The following is a 23259-nucleotide window of genomic DNA, read 5'->3' on the forward strand; positions in this document are numbered from 1 at the left end:
ATACTTATGAATCTATTTTGATTCAAAGTATCCATCCCTTTCAGGCTATTGTAAGAATGGAGCCAAAGACAGGGAAATTGCCTCCATCAGATTTACAGAGAGGATTAAAGGGAAGAGTTGTTTATTTGCCTCTAGATTTGAAGAAAAACATTAACACAATTGGAGTAGAAAAAGTGGAAGAGGAACCTCTGGTTATCTTAGTTAATGGGGTTCCGACAAAGAATAAGAAAATATGGCAAGATTTAGTGGATGTTAGGAAAGTTAAAAAGGCAACATTGTATTTGAAAAAAAATAATAAATACTATAAGAATGTATATGTTGCAGAAGAGGAAGTAAGTAAGGAAGAGGATAGCGATTTGTGTGCTGGTCAAATTGAGAAAGTAGAACCCTCTACTAGTGAAGAAATATATGAATATTACCGTGTTCATCCTTTGCATTCCAAGGAAGTCATGGGGAATGCTATTGAGTTGTTTCAAATGAAACAAGCCAAAGGGAGTCCCATTAGTGTTTGGGAGGAAAGTTTGGAAGCTCGGTGTTTCCCACAGCTTTTTCCAACAGGTCAGGGAGGAAGATATGATGAGCGACCTCATCAAATTCCTGCTTCTGAATACCGGACTTTGCGATTGTATGCAGGAGATGCTAGGTTTCGACAATGCATTCGTTATTTGTTTCATCTCCTGTTTGAAAGCGATCTGTCTGGACTGTCATATGCAGTGAACCACATCTTGAAAAGTGGTATACACATGCAAAACATCTCGGCAAGTGACTTTATGGATAAAGTCAATGTCCAAGACAGTATTTTGGATTCTCACCTGATTAATCTCATGGCGTGTCAGCGTGGTACTAATGAGTACTGGTACCGTCGTCATGGTGATTTAAAATGTATGCTGAGGAACTTAGGAACTCCCACATGGTTCCTCACTCTGAGCTGTGCCGAGTATGGCTGGGAAGACTTACTTGAATTTCTACGAGAGGCAAATGCTAACGTAGAAAACATCGAATTCAAGACACCCGGAGAACTGTGCTCTTTGGATCCAGTCAATGTATGTAGGTACTTCAATCATAGATTTGAAGCTATGATGTCTTTCATCATGAATAAGAAGAATCCACCTCTTGGAGAGGTGTTGGATTTCTTCTGGAGAAAGGAGTACCAAGCAAGAGGTGCTCCTCATATACATATGTTGCTGTGGATCAAGGATGCACCTAAATTTGGAACGGATGCAGAAGACTCAGTGATGAGTTTTATACAACAGTATTCTACGTGTGCTGTTCCAAACGCAAAGGAGAAGAAAAGCCTAAGAGAAAAAGTTCTGCGTTTCCAAAGCCATCGATGTGGAAAGTACTGTCGTCGTAAATTCCGAAACAAGGACAAGTTCTACACCAAATGTCGTTTCGGCTTTCCACGACCGGTGATTTCTAAAGGAAGAGTAAACAGTTTGATGTCTTCGCTGCGACATAATGTGATGAAGAAATCACCTAAAAACACATACAATTTGAAGAGGAACGAAGAGTCCAAGTACATCAACGACTACAACCCGGTGATTTTGTCCATGTGGAATGCTAACATGGATATACAGTTTGTGGCTGATAACTGTATGGCTGTGGCTCGGTATGTGACGTCTTACATCACCAAAAAAGAGAAGACAGAATTGAAGGATATGTGGGAGGACATTTCCCATGAAAAGAGCCTCAGCAAGAAGTTGTACAGTTTCAGTCTGAAGATGTTGTCGCATCGAGAAATCGGAGCGTACAAATGTTCTGACCGGTTGTCTTCAGCAAGTCTCTATGCCAAGTCCAGGAGTATCGTTTGGGCGAGTCTCGGTCTTGCTGCAACGCGTAATCGAGTTCTCAAACCTGTGCGGGAAATTGAGTATTTGTCGGAAAAGGAGCCAAACAGTACCGACATTTTGAAGACCAACATGTTGGATACATATTATCCAAATCGAAGCATTCACCTCGAGAATGTTTGTCTGTATGAGGTTCTTCAAAATTACATATTCAAGAGGAACATCAAAGAAGATACTGAGAAAGGAGTGTATGCTGTAATAGGAAGTGAGGGATGTCTGGTCAAGCAAAGAAAATGCCACTTGGTAAACCATCGAAAATTGAGTGGCGAATCTCCTGAAAAAAAGGAGTTTTTCTATTTAGCACTTTTGCAACTTTTCAAGCCTTGGCGTGCAGAAGAGGAACTGCTTGGAGATTTTCTCTGTTACGAAGACTCTTTCAATGCCGCCAAGGAGACCATAGAATGTCCTGCTTTTCCCAAATATGTAGAAATGTTGAATGCGGAAATTGAGCAGGAAGCAATGATTGCAGCCGAGATTGCCAGAGACAGTTCTCAGGACAGTCAGAGTTCTGCTTCATTGAGTCAGGATCCACTAGGAGGACCTGTTATCGAAAATGAAGCTGCCACTGCTATGAATGAAGTGGAAAGAGCCATGGCACATGCTCAGGAGGATGCGGTTAACTTAGAAGAGTTGGAAAGACAACTCAACGTTGAGCAGAGGAAAATATATGACGAAGTTACCATGCAAATTGATCATGGATTAAGTCATGACAAGAAAGAGTGCTCATGTACGTCGTTGAAGCCTGTCCGACTGTACGTGAGTGGAGAAGCGGGAACTGGAAAAAGTTTCCTTATTAAAGAAATTTCATGTTATTTGCAGGAAAGGACAGAGTCATCGCTGTCTTGTGTTGTCACCGCTCCAACTGGACTGGCAGCACATAACATTAAAGGGATTACTTTACATCGTTTACTGATGCTGCCAGTGGAGCATGACAACAAATTACAATATCACAAGCTATCTGGAGATGCTTGTTTTGAAGTTTCAAGAATCTTGAGGAAAATGAAACTTCTTATCATTGACGAAGTAAGCATGGTTTCCAATGTCATGCTTGCCTTTGTGCATTTGAGAATGCAAGAAGTTCTCAAAACAGAGTATGATGTGTTATTTGGTGGCAAACACATCATTGTTTTCGGAGATCTTCTGCAGCTGACACCAGTGAAAGGGCAACCTGTGTTCAAAATGCTCACGCATGAAGATACCAGGAAGTGCCTAGGCAGCATTGGCAACGTCAATATGTGGTTAAACTTCAATTATGCTGAACTGCATGAAAATATGCGTCAGGCGAAGGATGAAGTTTACAAGACTATTCTACAAGATGTTAGAATTGGAAAAGTGACCGAGCATGGGAAAGAAGCTTTACATGCACGATTACTGTCAAATTTATATCCAGAACAAGATGTTGTGCCTGAGAATATTTTTCAGAAAATTACTGAGAAGAAATCTGGAATATGTTTGATGCCAACTCTTGCAGAATGTGCCACATTCAACAACAAAATGTTGCATTTAGAAAAGCAAGAGATTGTGAAACTGGAAGCTATTGACAGAGTAGAGCATATGGGATCAACAATTATTTTGTCTGAGAATCTGAAAACAAAATTGGATTCATTAGAGAAGAGTGTATCTAAAACTGCAGGTTTTGAAAAGACTCTGAATGTGTGCTTGAACTGCCGTATAATTTTAAGAAGGAATTTACATGTTGAAAGAGGTCTGGTAAATGGATCAATGGGTAATGTTGTTGATTTTGTAAAATACAGAAATAGAGATGGAATTGAATTTTTTTAAAATTAAATTTGATGGCATTGAGGAAGTACAGCTAATTGGTCGTTGTTCTGGTAGATTTTTGCTTGTAAAAGACTTATATGTTCGCCGTAAGCAGTTTCCTGTTTGCTTGGCATATGCGGTGACAATCCATAAATCGCAAGGTTTAAGTGTAGACAGTGCATTGGTGAATATTGGCAGTTCTGTGTTCAAGGAGGGTATGGCATATGTGGCATTGTCACGAGTTAGAACTTTATCGGGATTGTACTTGATTGAGTGTGATGTCACAAGCATTTGTGCGGATCTAGATTGTGTTAAGGAATACAATAGGTTAAGAAGAGAGTATGCGCCACATTTGCCTCAATATCCTTTGTTTGAGAAACGTGTGGTAGGCCGGAAACGAAGAAATGTGACCAATACTGGGGAGGTTGTAGCAAAAAGACGAAAAGTCGATGAACCTGAAATTATAAGCAGAAAGAAAAAGGATTCTGTTGAAGATGTTGTTGGTTTTCAATTTGAAAACAGTTCTGGTGTCAACTGCTATGCTAATGTAGTGGTTAATGTTTTGTTTTCTCTAGAAAATGTAAAAGAAGAGATTGTGGTCAATTCTGATCAAAGATTTTGCAGTTTGTTAAATTCTGTGTTAGAGAAATGTAGCACTGATAGAACAAACATAGAAATTGTGTCTGAAATTCGAAATCTGTTAGACAGATGTTCAGGCCAAACACAATTCTCTCAAAATATTCAGCAAGATTGTCAGGAGTTTTTAATGTATATGCTTAATGTATTGCATGCTGAAGGTGTAGATGTAGATCAGCTGTTTGGGCTTTCTTATCAATGGCAGCATGACTGCGAGAACTGTAGGGTATCAAGTACTACTAGTGTAGACTCAGAAAGATTTATATATTTAACTTTGCCAGACAGTAAATCAGTCTCCTTTAATAAGCTAGTAAAAGCAGCTGATCACAACATGGAGTGTAGCCAATGTAAATCTGAAATGATGTCCACATTATTTATACGAACATATGGCCAGTATGTCATTTTAATGTTCCAACGATGTAGGCCTGATGGAACAAAATTGACAACTTTAATTAAAAATTTTGTGGCTTCGCAGTTGTCAATATCAGGAAGGACTTTTGTAACTGCAGCAATTATATATCATGACGGTCCTTCAATAACATCAGGACATTACACAGCTTATTTAAAGTCTAGAAATGGCTGGTCATTCTGCAATGATTCTGTTTTAATTTTCAAAACAAAATTGCCGTATGACCTTAAAAACTCTTACCTGGTGTTTTTAAAACCAAAATTTTAGGGAAAGAATCTCGGGATGTGCTCTGAGGAATTTCAAGAAGTTCTAATGGCTCCTACATGATTTGGCCTTGAGGATAAGTGTAGTTCAGAGACATAACTTCTAACCATAAGACTGGACGTCATGGAGAAATAAGTGCACTTTGAATGAGTTCAGAAAAACTATTTCTTTTTATAAGCTAATTGAAGCAGCCAATCAAAACATAGAGTAGAGGGAATGTAAGTCTGCAATGCTGTCTACTGTTTTACATTGCTTTGTGATTAAAAGTGATGTAGAGAATTAAATAATTGTAGTAGTCATAGAGGTAGTGTAAGTCTGCTTCATAGTAAGCAGTATCAGTGTCATAGGAAATGTAGAACATGACTGAGGAAGAAGGGGAAGATATTACTAGTCCAGGATTGTGAAAATGATCTTCAACATTTTAATTCTGAAAGTTGCGGAAATGCCAAATGACGGGATTGGCTTACAGGAAATCCAAGAGTTATAAATGGCTCTGACAAGATTTGGCCTTGTGGAAACTTATGGTAGAGAGCAAGAAGTCATTTATTGTATGTAACATGTTTTTCAAAACGATGGAGGTTTTCTTTCAGAAAGTGGCGGGCTGAAAGTAATAACAGCACAACAGAGTGTAAGCTGTTCATAGGACATCCTTTGACGTCATGGAAAGTAAGTTAACTTTAAGGAGTTCTGAATTCTGATTTGTTATGTTGTATGGGTTTTTTAAACACAATCATTTTGATTGTGTTTTTTTCCCCCCGTTGTTATATGATGAATACCTTCAAGTCACTGTTTTTAGTGAAATTTGATACATTCTGAGAACAGCAAAAATAAACCATTTAACATGTATAATTAATTCTGTACTGTTTCCATTTATGATGTACATTTAGAACTGTGTAGGAGGCATGGAGAAGGAGAGGCTTCTGTAAGTGTCAAAGTTCTTGCATACAGTGCTCATATTCTACGTAGTCTTTCATATGATAGACTACATTTCCACAATGAGATACCTAAGCAAAGGAAACAAAGGTCATATGATTGTGGAATGAGCAAAAAAATGTGCATGTTTTCAATTATATTACCTGTGTTTCCTAACATTACACACCACATTGTGTAGATGAGGTTTAGGCCTGTTCCTGGAGACAGAGGAGGTCTGACATTTGTTCAAGAGTGCAGTGGACATTACTCACTTCGTTGGTAGGCCTCCACATGTATTATCTTCTCTGTATTCTTCAACAAACCTAAATTCCATCTGCAACCCTGAGTAGGACTTACCTGAAACAAATCTGTGGATAGGTTACACGTTATTGGCATCTTGAAACAATCATTTAAAATGTTAGGGTCAGATTTATGGTGGCCGTGCGCCTCTTTTGCTCCATTGTGGGTCACTTTTGTGTAAAAGATGCACCATGTTGCAAGATAGGTTTCAGTTCATCTCCAGCAAGATACCATCAGTTTAAAATGTATATAATTAGCATTGTGTAGGGGGCATGCAGAAGCAAAAGCTTTTATAAGTGTCAAAGTTGTTGCATGCAGTGCTGCACTTCTAGGTACTGTTTAATATGCTGGACTACATCTGCACTATGAGATACCTAAGGAAAGGCAACACAGGTGATGTGATTGTGAAATGAGGAAAAGAAACTCCACATTTTTCAATTACATCACCTGTGTTTCCTAAGTTTATGAATGACATTGTGCAGATGAAGTTTAGGTCTGTACACGGACACAGAAGAGGTCTGGCCTTTGTTCAAGAGTGAAGTGGACATGACTTACTTCATTGGTAGGCCTTCACATGTATTATGTCCTCTGTTCTCTTCAAACAACTCGAAATTTCATTTGGAACCCTGAGTAGGTCTCACCTCAAACAAACCTCTGGATAGGACACATCTTATTGGCATCCTGAAGCAATCATTTAAAATGTTAGTGTCTTGCGACACTTTTCTGAGACAACAGCAGTGCAAAAGATGCACCATGTTTTAAGATAGGCCTCACTTCATCTGCATCAAGATACTGTTAGTTTAAAATGTATATCTTTAGGACTGTGTAGGGGGCCTGGAGAAGCAGAAGCTTCTGTCAGTGTCAAAGTTGTTGAAAAACTGTTTGTCCTTCAATCTTTTCCCTTGTCTTTTGTAATTTTTAAATACATGTTTTAATATTTTTCAAATGTTTGTTCTCTCTTTCACAGATTGAAAGTATAAAAACAAAAAGTGAGTAATTTAACGACAATTATAAGGTAAATGTTTTGTATTCTTTTCGTTACATTTCTATCACATTCACCTACTATTAGTTCCACAGCTTCATTTCTTTAACCCTCAGTTTCCTGCCTTTGCTACTTTCCTCATTCCTTTCTCTATTACCTACTTACTCAACTCCTTCCACTCTTTTTCTCAGTCCCTCTCTTCTCATAGTTCCTCACTCTTGTTCACTCACTCCGTCTCTATTACTCTTAGTGTCTTTGACTGATCACTCTTTCACTACTTGTTCATAATGCTTTCTCTGTGTAGTTGAAGCACACTAAGGGGCATATTATGAACACAGCCAATAAAATTATTGCTGTTTTTATTGGCAGAAAACAGGTGCAAAAGTGGTTTTAGCGGCAGTTTTCTGCCGCAAAAGCTGCTTTGGTGACATATTTCTGCCGATAAAAGCTGCAAAACTTTTATTGCCTATGTTGATGATATGGCTCTATGTTATTTACATTTCTTTGCTGTTTCAATTAATCTTTTTCTGTTATTTTTTGTTTTCTGTTTTCTATTTTTTCTCTCTGTTATTCCCCATGTTTTAATCTTATTTTGAACATTCACTCACATTCTCCAAGAAACTCTTCTTTGTTATTGTTCTACTCTCTTTTTTTCTTTCACTTCCTTATCTATTTTGTTTTTCACAATTATACCCTCTTCCGTCTTTTCTTCGGTAAATAGATCTATTAAACAGTATCTCTGGTTTACTCCCTATAGCTGTCTTTCTCTTAACACCACTCTCTGTTTACTTTCCTTATACTTACTCTTCTTCTTTTTTTTTTTTTTTTTTTTGGGTTAGCTCCCGGTTCGCGAACCGGGAAGCGAACTGGGAAGCGAACTAAAAGAAATAGAGCTTGCCAGAGTGCTAAACATTCTAGCAATTTTTTTTGAAAGGGGAGGTAGTTCTGAAAAGAACTTTTTTTTAATGTTTTTGTTGTTTTATATATTTTTTTTATTTTTTGAACATTTTTTGTTTTTTTTGTATTTTTTGAACAATTTTATATTTTTTTTGTTTTTTTTGGGGGGGAAACAACAAAAAACAGGCATTGAAAAGGGCTCAACAGGAGCAAAAAAAAACTTACTGTCTGGGGCGGTTAGGGCAATTGTGGTTGTTATAAGCTAGGTTGATTGAATTAATGCTCATGTTACCACATGATATCAATGCACCCCAGTGCAGACAAGTATATTTCATATGCCCAAAATTCTCCTGGATGTTTGGCACGGTTTCCCGTGCCTCTGCTGCTGTCAACGATATTTGCGATGTTGACCTGGCCACAGGAGTTGCTGTTGGATTTTCTTCCATGTCTCGTATCTCCGCCCGGCTGTAATTCAATGGATGCCACCTGCTCATGTGCCGATGCATGGTATAGTTCCCATAGCTATACTTTTTATCAGTCCCTCTTGATAATTTGTCTTTGCAAATGAGGCAGGTGACATACCTCACATTCACTTTCTTCTGCCCTGGAGGGAGTGAAAAAAACTGATGTCATCAGTGATGTCATTTGAGATGTCATCAGTGATGTCATCAGTGATGTCATTTGAGATGTCATCAGTGATGTCATCAGTGATGTCATTTGAGATGTCATCAGTGATGTCATCAGTGATGTCACTGACCATGTCATGAATGATGTAATATGTGACATGATCAGCAGTGGATTGCGGGTGCGCGATATATAGTTAGTACAACTAACTATATATGGAATTTCAATGGTTTTGTGTGAGTAAAATAAGGTTTTTTAAATGCTAATTCCTAACTATATATGGTCTATAACCTATGGTTTTTTCAGTGAATATATATATATATATATCTATATATATCCACACAGGTTTCAACGTACAATGCAGCAGACTCAATCCCGCCGCGGCACCGTCAAGAAACAGGAGACCCAGATTTCCATGAGTAATTATTTATTTTCTGCAACGGACAGCATTTATATATAAAAAAACATACACACATTACCTACTGGCGGTCGCCAGTAGGTAGTTATAGTTAGGATTGGCTACATAGGAAATCTGCAACATTCTATTGGGAATAACTCTGGCTCCGGTTGAGAAATTTGTGTGTAATTTTCCAAAATTTTGGCCAGCTCCCCTGCGCTCCTTCCCTGAAAGTTTCGGGGGTATTCGTGAAGTGGGGGCTGAGAAAAAAGGGGGGTCCCAAAACGTGTTTTTCCCATGTTAATTTCCATAGGACGGTCTGACAAGTCTACAGCCCGAACCGCTGAACCGAATTACGCCAAACTTGGCAAAATTGTAGGGACTGGTACGTAGATGTGCCTTTGCTATATTAGGTGAAAATTGCTCCAGTGGTTTTTTTGAAAAGTAACTTCAAAAACCCATATATATCTATAGGCGCGCTTCGAGCGCTCAAAGGTGCGCGTACCGGAGAGCGCACCCGGCGCGCTACGGGAGTGCGCGAGCGGAAAGCTGATTGGCTGTCGGGTGTCTGTCAACATTTGAAACAGTCCGGAGAGTCCGTCATCTTGTGTCTCTGTAGAATCGAGACACAAGAGGTGAAAAAGAAAGGGGGAAATAATTAAAAGGGGGCAGAGTAGACACCCCCTGACCGCCTAGGTTTTCTGAGGGGGGCCTAGAAGGACCCTGAGGGCAAAAAAAATTTTTTTTTTTTTTAATTTTCGCGGGGTAAGCGCTGGTTGCGCTCACCGGTGCGCTCTCCGGTACGCGCACCCTGAGCGCACCACGGGGAAAAACAGTGTAAAAAAATAGAGTAAAAAAATTAAAGTAGAGTGTTTAGAAGAAAGTGATGCATTGCTGGAGTGTGTCACAAAAATGATGCAACTGCAGCAATGCATCCTTTCACATGGGGCCAGTCCTATGTGAAAGGGCCTGCGTCAGTCTTACGGATGCTGTTAAGCAGGCACAAGATTTGAACGCAACAACGTCATAAAAGTGACGCAGTGATGTCTCTTAGATGTCACTGCGTCACTTCTACGACTCTTCTTTATGTCAATATGTCTTTGCATACATTACAGCTGGCGCAGGTATAATGTGGCGCAGGGGTTTACAAAGTGACGCATCTACCTAGATTCGTCACTTTGTAAATATGACTCAACAAGGTGCATTTTTTACACCACTGGTGCGTCACAAAAAGTGACGCATCGGTGGCGTAAAAGTGACGCATGGCCTCATAAATGAGGCCTTCAGTCTTCTACTCATGCGTCATATTTAATGTATGACGCATTATGTCGCAAGGAGTTACAGATACGTCAGTATTTCTGACGTATCTGTAAGCGCAAAAGTGATGCATTGCTGGAGTGTGTCACAAAAGTGACACAACTCCAGCATTGCATCCTTTCACATGGGGCAAGTCCCATGTGAAAGGGCCTGCATCAGTCTTACGCCTGCTGTGAGACAGGCGCAAGATTTTGACACAACGGCGTCCTAAAAGTGACGCAGTGAAATCTCATAGATTTCACTGCGTCACCTCTACGACCCTTTCTTGCGTCAATACGCCCCTTTTGCATACATTACACCTGACGTAGGTATAATGTGGCGCAGGGGTTTACAAAGTGACGCATCTACCTAGATGCATCACTTTGTAAATATGACTCAACAAGGTGTATTTTATTACAGCACTGGTGCGTCACAAAAAGTGACGCACCAGTGGCGTAAAAGTGATGCATGGCCACATAAATGAGGCCTTCAGTCTTCTACTCATGCGTTATATTTAATTTATGACGCATTATGTCGCAAGTACTTACAGATACGTCAGTATTTCTGACGTATCTGTAAGCGCAAAAGTGATGCATTGCTGGAGTGTGTCACAAAAGTGACACAACTCCAGCAATGCATCCTTTCACATGGGGCCAGGCCCATGTTAAAGGACCGGCGTCAGTGTTACCCCTGCTGTGAAGCAGGTGCAAAAATGAGGCCTTCAGTCTTCTACTCTTATTTTTTCTTTCACTTTCTCTGTTTCTTCGCTGCCTTACTTACCTGGTCTCACACTTACTTGTCTTTATCCAGTCTGAATCTCCACTCTTTCCAAAGCATCACTGCTCTTTTCTTACCCTTCCACAACCCCGTTCCTTTACTACATTTTCTTCGCATATCCACATTCCCCATGTTCACTCTCCTTCGCCTCACTCTCCTTCCCCACACTCACCTTCTTTCAGTCCCCCTACTTCACTTCCCTTCTCCTCTTGTACCTTTTTTTGCTTTCTCACTCATTTTCCTCTCCTCTCTCACTGCACTCCACCTCACTTACTCTTTTTCATGTTTTTTAAGAACACAGCTCTTTGATGAGAATTGGAGGTAGTTGTGAAAAGAACTTTTTTTTTCTTCTTTTTTCTTTTTTTAAAACAAAAACAAAAACAGGGAATGGGAAACTGCTCAACAGGAGCAAAAAACCAAAACAAAATTAGGGCTGGGAACGGCAGCGATGGTTCTCCAATGCTCGAGCCATGAGCAGAACACTTTGCTCCCCATAGCAAAGTAGCTGATCGCAATATCTGCATTTAATAACGCCTTTATTAAAAGCAGGCTGAATGTTAGGAATCAGCTCTTGTGATTGCTCCCTTCCTGATGCAGTTTGTCCTCCGGTTGAAGTAGAGGCCCCATCACTGGGAGCCTCTCGTGCCAGAGCCCTGACACTCTCCCGGGCATAGTTCTGGGGATGCCTTCTCTGCACGTGGCGAATCATGGTAGAATTACCAAAACTGTACTTTCTTGTGGGGTCTCCCCTGGAAAGTACAGTATGGCAGATCTTACACTCCACCTTTGGAGCATTTACTTTTTTACGTCCCTCATGTATATAAAAAAATTTCCATATGAAATGTTCTTTGACCTTCGGCTGAGGAGGCACTTCATTTATGAATCCATCGGAGTCATCACTGCTGCTGGATGCTCTGGCAGCCATTGTATCCACAGATTATAAGCAGAGAAAAAAAGAGGTCTTGCTCTCACCAAAATGAAAGAAGAAGTGAAGGAAAAGGGTGGGGTTTTCATTCTTTGGGAAAAAAATCTGTTAGCAACCAATGAAAATTGTTATTTTAAGGTCACATGACTTGACACGCTTACGCTACGCGCACCGGAGCGCTTCCGGGGGCGCTCACGTGGCGCGAACGTAGGCGCTTCCGGGGGCGTTCACGCGGCGCGAACGTAGGCGCTTCCGGGGGCGCTCGCGCGGCGCGAACGTAGGCGCTTCCGGGGGCGCTTACGCGGCACGCCTGAGCGACGTTTTGGTAGCTTTACGGAAATCAAAACTCATTTAATTCGGAAAATCCAAAATACTGTTTTATCAGTATGGTTCAGAAGGTCTTGCATTATTATTTAGTTTTTATACATTTTTTTTTACTAACGCAGAAATAGCGCTCTCGCTGCGCTCTCGGGTGAGCTTACCGGTGCGCGCACCCTGAGCGCACCAGGAAAAAATGATTAAAAAAAGTATATATACATTGAACTAATTTTTTTTTTTTTTAAATATAATTATTAAATGTTAAAAACAGCTAATAAAAAAAAAGAATCATAGGTTAAAAAGTCGATATACAAAGGAATTAGCATTTAAAAAAAACCTTTGAAATTCACTGAAAAAACCATAGGTTTCACACTCGTAATAGTTAGGAATTAGCATTTAAATGGCATCATCCAGTGACTGGGTGTTTCTGTAAAGTTTAAATATGTTTTACATATTGAAGAATGAGTGTATGTATGAGTGACTGGACGAAGGATTTAGTAGGTGCGTGACTGACTGTATGAGTGAGTGATTAAATGTGTCTTACTGAATGCATTGGTTAGTGACTAATCTATTTGAATGTGTGCATCAGTATGTCTGTTGTTGTGTAAGCTGCTGCATGTGTTGATCAGTAGCAATATGAGTGTCTATATGGGTTATTGATTGGTTGCCCAAGTATTTGTATGTGAGGGTGAGTGTGTTTGTGGGTGGCTGGGAGGTGTGTGACTCTGTGCATAGATGTGTGAGCAGTTGATTCACTTGGTATATGGGTTCAAGAGTGCATGTGCAAAGAGCTGTATGGGCAGTTGACTGTGTTTATGGGTGTGTTGGTGAGTGAATGGATATCTCAGTGCTACATGTCCAAGTAAGTACATATATAAAACACAGTGCATGTGAGAGTTGGCATATATAAATGACTATACATGAGAGCCTGTGATTGCGTAAGTGACTGTATGGATCAATGTGTAGTTCTATCAGTGATTGTAAAAGAGAGTAAGTATGTGTTAATCTATGTTTGAATAAGTAAGGTTTTGTGTGTATAACTGTATAAATGAGGAAATGGGAGTGTGATTGATTCTTTCCATGACTAACTAGGTGTGTGAGTAACTCTATGAATGAGTGGCAGTGTGTGCGTGTCTGTATAGGTGTATGAGTGCATATAATAGTGTTGTATTGATGACTGACTGTATGTATGAGTGATTGTATGTGTGAATGAGTGGATATGTGTGTAGACTTAGGAATCAGTGAGTGCGTATGTAGTAACTGGTATTGGTGTGTCAATGGTTTCTGGAATGGTAGTCTGTATTTAACACTGGATGTATCAAAGGTTAGATTAGAGTGTGAGGAGGTGCATCGTATTGTCACATGAATGATGTCATCAGTGATGTCATCAGTGATGTCATTTAAGATGTCATCAGTGATGTCATCAGTGATGTCATTTGAGATGTCATCAGTGATGTCATTTGAGATGTCATCAGTGATGTCATCAGTGATGTCACTGACCATGTCATGAATGATGTAATATGTGACATCATCAGCAGTGGATTGCAGGCACGCGAGTTATAGTGAGTCCAACTAACTATAACGTGGGAATTTCAATGGTTTTGTATGAGTAAAATGTTCAGCTAACTATAACTGGTGTGAAACCTATGGTTTTTTCAGTGAATTTCAAAGGTTTTTTAAATGCTAATTCCTAACTATAACGAGTGTGAAACCTATGGTTTTTTCAGTGAATTTCAAAGGTTTTTTAAATGCTAATTCCTAACTATAACGAGTGTGAAACCTATGTTTTTTTCAGTGAATATATATATATATATATGTGTGTGTACATATGTATATGAATACATGTATATGTACATGATAGCAGACAATGCAAATGCAAAAAATGTGGTTGTTGATTGACTGGGGTGTGAGCTCTGGTCAAGCAGCAGCCACAATCTCTGTCAGGGTAAGACACAATCAAAACCTAATTTAAACTGTGCTCACCCCTTTGATAGCTTGATACAGAGCAGTCTGTCTACACTCTGGGGCAACGTGTAAAGTATTTGTGCAACACTTTAAAGAGTATAACAGTGAAAACAACTCAAAAGCAGCCCACAAAAGATTTGGAAAAATAGAGTAAGATTTAATAAATAAACAAGACCAATAAGACAGAAACCAAATAAACAGAAACAAATAGATTTATTTTGCCAGGCCAAAACACCAGTTTAAACTGCCTACACTGGCTCTACAATGGCAGGCCTGAGACATGTTTAAAAGGCTCCATTAAGTAGGGGTCACAGTCAGTACTGAAGGTCCACTAGTAGCATGTAATTTACAGGCCCAGGGTACATGTAGTAGCATTTTACTAGGGCTGTATATGTAAATTAAATATGCCAATTGTAGATAAGCCAATATTACCATGTCAAGAGTAGAGAGCACTATCACTTTAGCACTGGTTAGCAGTGGCAAAATGCACAGAGTCCTATGGCCAGCAAAAACAAATTCAGCAAAAGGTAGGTGAAGGGAAGCAAAAGATTTGGGGGTCACCCTCCAGAGATTACCAGCTCCAACAGCAAAGTTTTGCTGAGATTCATCAAGAGATTCAAAGAAAAAAGTGGTTCCCATAATGCGTTTTCAACCAATACATGTTCTATAGACTTTGTACTTTGGAGTAGTGGGAAAATGGGAATTTGAATCTGACTGAAATTTGGCAGGTATATAGTTTATGGTGTGTAGATGATCTTTCTTGATAGTAAAGGTAATAGAGTAAGTATTTTTACAGTTATAAGCTCTAACACTGAGTGATATATGAGGCTGTGGTCTACAGAATTAATTTTATAGTACTTTTACAGTACTTGCTGATGACAAGGCAGTATATGATTTGCTAATGTCTGCCTTCACAAAAGTAAAAGGCAACTATGTTATTTTTGACATACTTGGCCTGTGTTCTGCATTAAGGTCTCAAATAAAAGTAAGCAGTAGGTTTTATGCTTTTCCCTGAAGATAACCACTTTATTAAAGTGGTAATAGGTATGGAAAAATCTTTATACATTTGCATATCTTTCACAAAAATTTAACAGAGTACTGCAGTACCGTGAAGGATATACAGCGGTGCTAAAAAACATTTTTTTTAATTAAACATGTTAAAAATAACATGTACTGAACTGTATTGTATTACTTATTATAGTATCTTTTCAATGTTTTACATATTTACTCAAATGATTGGAACACTGTGGTACAACCTAGTAAGAACTGCACTACTTCCAAAAATATTAAAGATGTAATTCGTGAAAAAAAACTTCAGTCTATTATTTGTTTTTTACCTGTTTGTTTTTTTTGCTGTAACTATTGTAGTACTTTGTAGGTACTAGCCCAGTACTCTATAAACCTTTTTGAAAATATATAGAAAAATAAAAGTTAATTTCCCTACCTATTGTCATTTTTTAAAAAGGCAGCTATTAGTCCATGATATACTGCCAATATGATTGGCAAGTACCGGAGTACACTGCAAAGTTACCATGGCATACCACGGTATACCACAGCCCAATATATAACTAAGTGGGAAACTCACTCCTGAGGCGGTAGCCGGGAGCGCGAGGCGTGTTGTATTTTAAAATTGAAAGTCACTTGATTACTTGTGTTTTTAACCTCACCCTATTCAAGCCTACTCTTGGGGCAGAAGCCCTCACTTTGCCAACTCGCACAGCCGATGTAAACACTGTTGCGGACTTTAGTCAAAACAAACCTTAACTGCCGCCATCGCGCACCCTGGCCACGCCCCTTCGAGGCCACACCCCCCCGCCCAGCTTAAAAAGGACGCTGAAAACTAGCGTCTAATTGGAAACTCACTCCTGAGGCGGAAGCCGGGAGCGCGAGGCGTGTTGTATTTTAAAATTGAAAGTCACTTGATTACTTGTGTTTTCAACCTCACCCTATTCAAGCCTACTCTTGGGGCAGAAGCCCTCACTTTGCCAACTCGCACAGCCGATGTAAACACTGTTGCGGACTTTAGTCAAAACAAACCTTAGCTGCCGCCATCGCCGGCATGCACCCTGGCCACGCCCCTTCGAGGCCACGCCCCCCGCCCAGCTTAAAAAGGACGCTGAAAACTAGCGTCTAATTGGAAACTCACTCCTGAGGCGGAAGCCGGGAGCGCGAGGCGTGTTGTATTTTAAAATTGAAAGTCACTTGATTACTTGTGTTTTTAACCTCACCCTATTCAAGCCTACTCTTGGGGCAGAAGCCCTCACTTTGCCAACTCGCACAGCCGATGTAAACACTGTTGCGGACTTTAGTCAAAACAAACCTTAGCTGCCGCCATCGCCGGCGTGCACCCTGGCCACACCCCTTCGAGGCCACGCCCCCTCCCGCCCTCCTCCCTTCTACGATAAAATGTGCGTCTACCGGAAGCGCAGCAGACGAGCGCAGCGGGAGCGCCGTTTACGCGCCGAAGGCGCGCCTAAGGCAAGCCCGTCTGCGCCCGTCCGCGTCCGGCCGGGGACAGGGGCCACCCCCCCTGATCCTTCTCACAGGTTGCAACTCTGCCACCCTTCTCACATTAAAATCCCCCTTGAAGGATTGCTGCCTCCACCGATATTACCCCCTTAACCTTCCCACCTATTGCCAACACTGTAATGCGAACCTAAAAACGACTCAATCTAAGCAGCTACAGCAAAACTTTACCCTATTGCTTCTAAATTGCAGGTCTATGCCAAAGCATAAAATAGAAATCTCACTTCTTCTAGATGAATTATCCCCTGATGTCCTCTTTTTAACCGAAACCTGGTTAACCCTAGACTGCGACCCAGATATAATTCAAGCCCTGCCATCGAACTATCGAATCGAACGCCGGGACCGTCCATGCGGGAAAGGAGGAGGCATCGCCATTATCTATAAATCCACCTATCAATGCCATTGCACCTCTGATCCAATCCCGGACTGTGAAAGTTTGTCCTTCTGCCTCAAGCTCACTCCTAACGACAGCTTAACAGGGGTTCTTATTTACCGCCCGCCAGGCCCGTTGAACAACTTTCCCTCCTCTTTACCTTCGTTCGCTGCAGAAACTGCCATGTCCTCCTCGAACTTCACGCTGTTGGGCGACCTCAATATTCACTTTGATGTCAGCACCGACTGCACCGCCAGCGAGCTCGCTTCTAGTCTAGCCGCGATCCAACTACAACAACTAATAAAGGCGCCTACTCACGACAAAGGTCACTTACTTGACCCAGTCTTTACCAACTGCCCCACTCTAACAGTCGGCTCCATTACTCCCCTATCATGGACAGATCACCATCGAATCCTTCTTAACTGGTCCACAGAGAAAGCCACCCCGCCCCCCCTCCCACAACACGGAAGATGAGAAATTGGTCGAAACTTCCGCTAGAGTCGTGGTCTGGCCTTCTCTCTAATTCCAAACCTATCCTCTCCAATAACTCTGAACAAAATAACATAACCTTCAACAAATTGTTGGAGGACTCCATTGACACCATCCTCCCCGTGAGAAAACCCAAATTAAAAAGAGCCAGAGAAACCGCCCCTTGGTACTCGGACAAACTCAGGGAATTAAAACGACAGTGCAGAAAAATGGAGAGAAAGTGGCGCCTGGGATACGCCTACACCGACAAAAAAAGATACAGAGAAAATATCAGAGCCTATAAAACAGAAATAAACGTCGCGCAATCCATCTACTATAATGAGAAAATCATGGCAGCTAGGTCCAAACCTAAAGAAATTTATCAGGTAGTTAAAACCCTTTCCAAAATCCCCCCACCTACATTCACAACCCACGACTCCATCTCCCATTGCAACAAATTAGTTGAGTTCTTCTTTCAAAAAATAAATAAAATATACTCTTCATTTGCAACCCCCAACTCAGAAGCTGTCTCACTACAACCCGCATGCGCCACTGAACATTCTGCGCAAGTTCACCTGAATGAATTCCCATTATTACACCTGGAATCACTCAAATCTCTTGTACTCCAGGTAAAATCTGGTTCCCCCCTCGACCCTGCACCCCCTAAGATGATGAATATGGTCAACCCGATCATTCTTCCTACTCTCCTGGACTTACTCAACAGTTCCATTTCATCAGGGGTGGTCCCCCCCGCCTGGAAACAAGCAATGGTGAAAGCATTGTTAAAAAACCGACTCTCACCCCATCAGACCCTAATAACTTCCGCCCAATCTCCCTGCTACCATGGGCAAGCAAAATCTTAGAGAAGCACGTCAACCTCCATCTTACCAACTACCTTGAGGAGAACCTCCTACTGGACGCCTCCCAAACAGGGTTTCGCCCTAGACACGGCACAGAAACAGCGCTGTTAGCCGTCACAGAAGAAGCTAGGAAGATCTTGGATCGAGGGGGGACAGTGGCAGTGGTCCTCCTCGATCTAAGCGCGGCATTCAACACAGTATGCCAAAAACCCTGCTATCCCGACTCTTCGATCTCGGCATCTCAGGAAACGCCCTAGACTTGCTGAGCTCATTCCTTAACAACAGAACCTTCCAGGTCTTTGATGGTGATTCTTACTCAGAAAGCCGACCCCTAAACTGCGGTGTGCCCCAGGGCTCTTCACTGAGTCCCACGCTGTTTAACATGTACATGAGGCCACTGGCGGGGGTCGTCCAAAAATACGGTATCAAAATCATATCGTACGCGGACGACACCCAGCTGGTGGTCTCCCTGACACAAAAAAGCAGCGTGCTCCCCCAATCCGATCTGGCAGCTTGCATAGAGGATGTCAACAGATGGATGACAAAGTCATCCTTAAAACTCAACGGTGATAAGACTGAGATTATGATCCTCGGCCCTTCTCCTCCCACCACCCATGACCAGCTGTGGCCCGCAAGTTTGGGAACAATGCCAACTCCGAAGGAAAATATAAAATGCCTAAGAGTATGGCTAGACAACAAACTCACTCTAAACACTAAGGCAACAAAAACAGCTGCAACCTGCATGGGATTATCCGAATGTTGAAAAAAATCCTGCCAATACTACCCTCTGAAGCCAAGCAGGTGGTCATCCAGGGCCTTGTACAATTTAGGCTGGACTTCAACAATGCTCTATACTTAGGAGCCCCAGAGTATGTGTTGGAAAAACTGCAAAGAACACAGAACTGTGCTGCCCGCACTCTCCTCCAGATCCCTCGCAGACAGTCAGTCAAGGCAGGGATCAGATCTCTCCACTGGCTCCCCGTGAGAGAAAGAATAAAGTTCAAAGCTCTATGCATATCGCATCAAGCATTTCACAGAGCGAGCCCGGAAATTAATCATTCACTTCTCTCCCCCTACTGTCCCGGTAAAACCCTTCGCTCCACGAATGCATTTCTCGCCGTAGTCCCAAGAATTAAAAAAGCTAGAGCAGGAGGTAGGTCTTTTTCTCTGAACGCCGCTAAACTCTGGAACTCTCTCCCCTTCTCACTTAGATCCAACCCTACCCTCCTGCACTTCCGCAAAGAACTTAAAACACTCTTATTCAGAATCTAATCCCCCCCTGCTCCCTCTTACCATTCCCCTCCTGTTCCCTCCTTTTTCTTTTTTCCTCTCCTCAGAGTCTTTTTCCATTACCAGCGCTTGGACGCCCTCGGGCAGCAAACGCGCTCTATAAAACCCCTTCACTTCACTTTACTCATTTACATCTTCAATATTACTTACGCAATTGAACAAATACTAAAAATGACCCTGTCGAACCCTATAATCTATATTTCTCCTAAATTTCACCTACATCTGTTCGGCCACTTTCACCTTACATCTCTTTAAACTAGACTCTGATACACCACACACTACTCCACTCTATGCTACTCCTCTCTATACCACTCCACTCTACACTATTTGACTCTACGCCACTGCACTCTATGCCACTCTTCTCTATGCCACTACACTCAATGGTACACCACTCCATGCCACTCCATTGTTTGCCACTCTATTGTTTGCCACTCCACTGTATGCCACTCCACCCTATGTCACTCAACTTTACACTATTCAACTCTGCGTCACTTTGCTCCACGCTACTCCATTCTACGCCCCTCCACATCACAATATTCCCCTCTACACCACTCGACTCTATGCCTCTCCACTCTATGCCACTCCACAGTACGCCTCTCCACTGTAAGGCATTTCATAGTATGCCCCTCCAATCTATGTCATTCCACTGTATGGTATTGCACTCTACAACACTCCACTCTGTTGTATGACATGCTACTCAACTCTGTGCCACTCCATTCCAAATGACTCCACTGTATATCACTCCACTCTACCCTATAATATGTGGGGAAATGCCACTCCACTCTACACCACACCACTCTACTCTACAACACACCATTCATTCTAGTTGATGACACTTTGCTTGACTCTATGCTAAACAACTCCACTCTACTGCACTACATGCCACTCCAGTGTATGGCATGCCACTCTGCTCTATGAAACCTTACTCCACTCTACACTACACCACTTCTCTCTACTCCACTATACTATACGACACTTTACCCTACTGAATGCCACTACAAAACACTCAAGTCTATGAGACACCACTCCACTCTACAGCACACCATTCAAGTCTACGACATGCTACTCAGCTCAAGGCTATTCCATTGTACACCACTCAACTCTATGCCACTCCCCTCCAGTCTACACCACTCCACTCTATACTATTCAGCGGTATGCTACCCAACTCTATGCCACTCACTCTATGACACTCCATTCTACACTACTCTACTTTACGCGCTGCACTGTACGATAATCCACTCTATGCCACTTCACTCTATGCCACGCCACTGTATGCCAACCAACCATGCACTGAGCTCTCACAAAACATGTAATTTGTGATGACATAAGGGATGTTATGAATGCTATGATTTTAGATGGTATAAGTGATGTAATATGAAAGGTATAAGCAATGCATGGAGAAGTTTCGATTTATGGTTAATGTAGTGTTTCTACTGAGTTCACTACACTGTATATGGAGGTATGCAAGTTATAATTGAAGGTGGTACATCAATTATAAATGTAAGGTATAACTATAGCTTTAGAATGTCAAAGACTGTAGTTTAAGTTTCATTTGTATAGAAAGAAGAAATACTGTTTTTCTAACTCGCCACTAGGTAGTTATAGTTAGGATTGGCTACCATAGGAAGTCCGCAACATTCTATTGGTAATAACTCTGGCGTCGGTTGAAGAATTTGTGTGTAATTTTTCAAAATTTTGGCCAGCTCAGCTGCACTCCTTCCCTGAAAGTTTCGGGGGGATTTGTGAAGTGGGGGCTGAGAAAGAGGGAGGTCCCAAAACGTGTTTTCCCCATGTTAATTTCCATAGGACGGTCTGACAAGTCTACAGCTCGAACCGCTGAACGGAATTATGCCAAACTTGGCAAAATTGCAGGGACTGGTACGCAGATGTGCCTTTGCTGTATTTGCTGAAAATTGCTCCAGTGGGTTTTTTGAAAATTAACTTCAAAAACACATATATATCTATAGGCGTGCTCCGAGCGCTCACCGGGGTGCGCACCCGGCGCGCTACGGGAGTGCGCGAGCGGAAAGCTGATTGGCTGTCGGGTGTCTGTCAACATTCTAAACAGTCCGGAGAGTCCGCCATCTTGTGTCTCGGTAGAATCGAGACACAAGAGGTGAAAAAGAAAGGGGGAAATAATTAAAAGGGGGCAGAGTAGACACCCTCTGACCCCCTAGGTTTTCTGAGGGGGGCCTAGAAGGACCCTGACAGGCAAAAAAACTTTTTTTTAAAAAAACATTTTCGCGGGGTAAGCGCTGAGTGCGCTCCCGGGTGCGCTCTCCGGTACGCCCACCCTGAGCGCACCACAGGGAAAAACAGTGTAAAAAATAGAGTAAAACAAATAATGAAGAGTGTTTAGAGGAAAGTGATGCATTGCTGGAATGTGCCACAAAAATGATGCAACTCCAGCAATGCATCCTTTCAGATGGGGCCAGTCCCATGTGAAAGGGCCTGCGTCAGTGTTATGGCTGCTGTTAAGCAGGCGCAAGATTTGGACGCAACAGCGTCATAAAAGTGACGCAGTGATATCTCTTAGATCTCACTCCGTCACTTCTACGACTCTTCCTTATGTCAATGCGCCCTCTTTGCATACATTACAGCTGGCGCAGGTATAATGTGGCACAGGGGTTTACAAAGTGATGCATCTACCTAGATACGTCACTTTGTAAATATGACTCAACAAGATGTATTTTTTACAGCACTGGTGCGTTACAAAAAGTGACGCCTCGTGGCATAAAAGTGACGCGTGGCCTCATAAATGAGGCCTTCAGTCTTCTACTCATGCGTCATATTTAATGTATGACGCGTTATGTCGCAAGTAGTTACAGATAAATCAGTATTTCAGACGTATCTGTAAGCGCAAAAGTGATGCATTGCTGGAGTGTATCACAAAAGTGACACAACTCCAGCAATGCATCCTTTCACATGGGGCAAGTCCCATGTGAAAGGGCCTGCGTCAGGCTCACGCCTGCTGTGAGGCAGGCGCAAGATTTTGACACAACGGCGTCCTAAAAGAGACGCAGTGAAATCTCATAGATTTCACTGCGTCACCTCTACGACCCTTTCTTGCGTCAATACGCCCCTTTTGCATACATTACACCTGACGTAGGTATAATGTGGCGCAGGGGTTTACAAAGTGACGCATCTACCTAGATGCGTCACTTTGTAAATATGACTCAACAAGGTGTATTTATTTACAGCACTGGTGCGTCACAAAAAGTGACGCATCGGTGGCGTAAAAGTGACCCATGGCCTCATAAATGAGGCTTTCAGTCTTCTACTCATGCGTCATATTTAATGTATGACGCGTTATGTCGCAAGTAGTTACGGATACATCAGTATTTCTGACGTATCTGTAAGCGCAAAAGTGATGCATTGCTGGAGTGTATCACAAAGGTGACACAACTCCAGCAATGCATCCTTTCACATGGG

Source organism: Lissotriton helveticus, chromosome 10 (assembly GCF_964261635.1).
Source record: "Lissotriton helveticus chromosome 10, aLisHel1.1, whole genome shotgun sequence".
Classification (NCBI taxonomy): domain Eukaryota; kingdom Metazoa; phylum Chordata; class Amphibia; order Caudata; family Salamandridae; genus Lissotriton; species Lissotriton helveticus.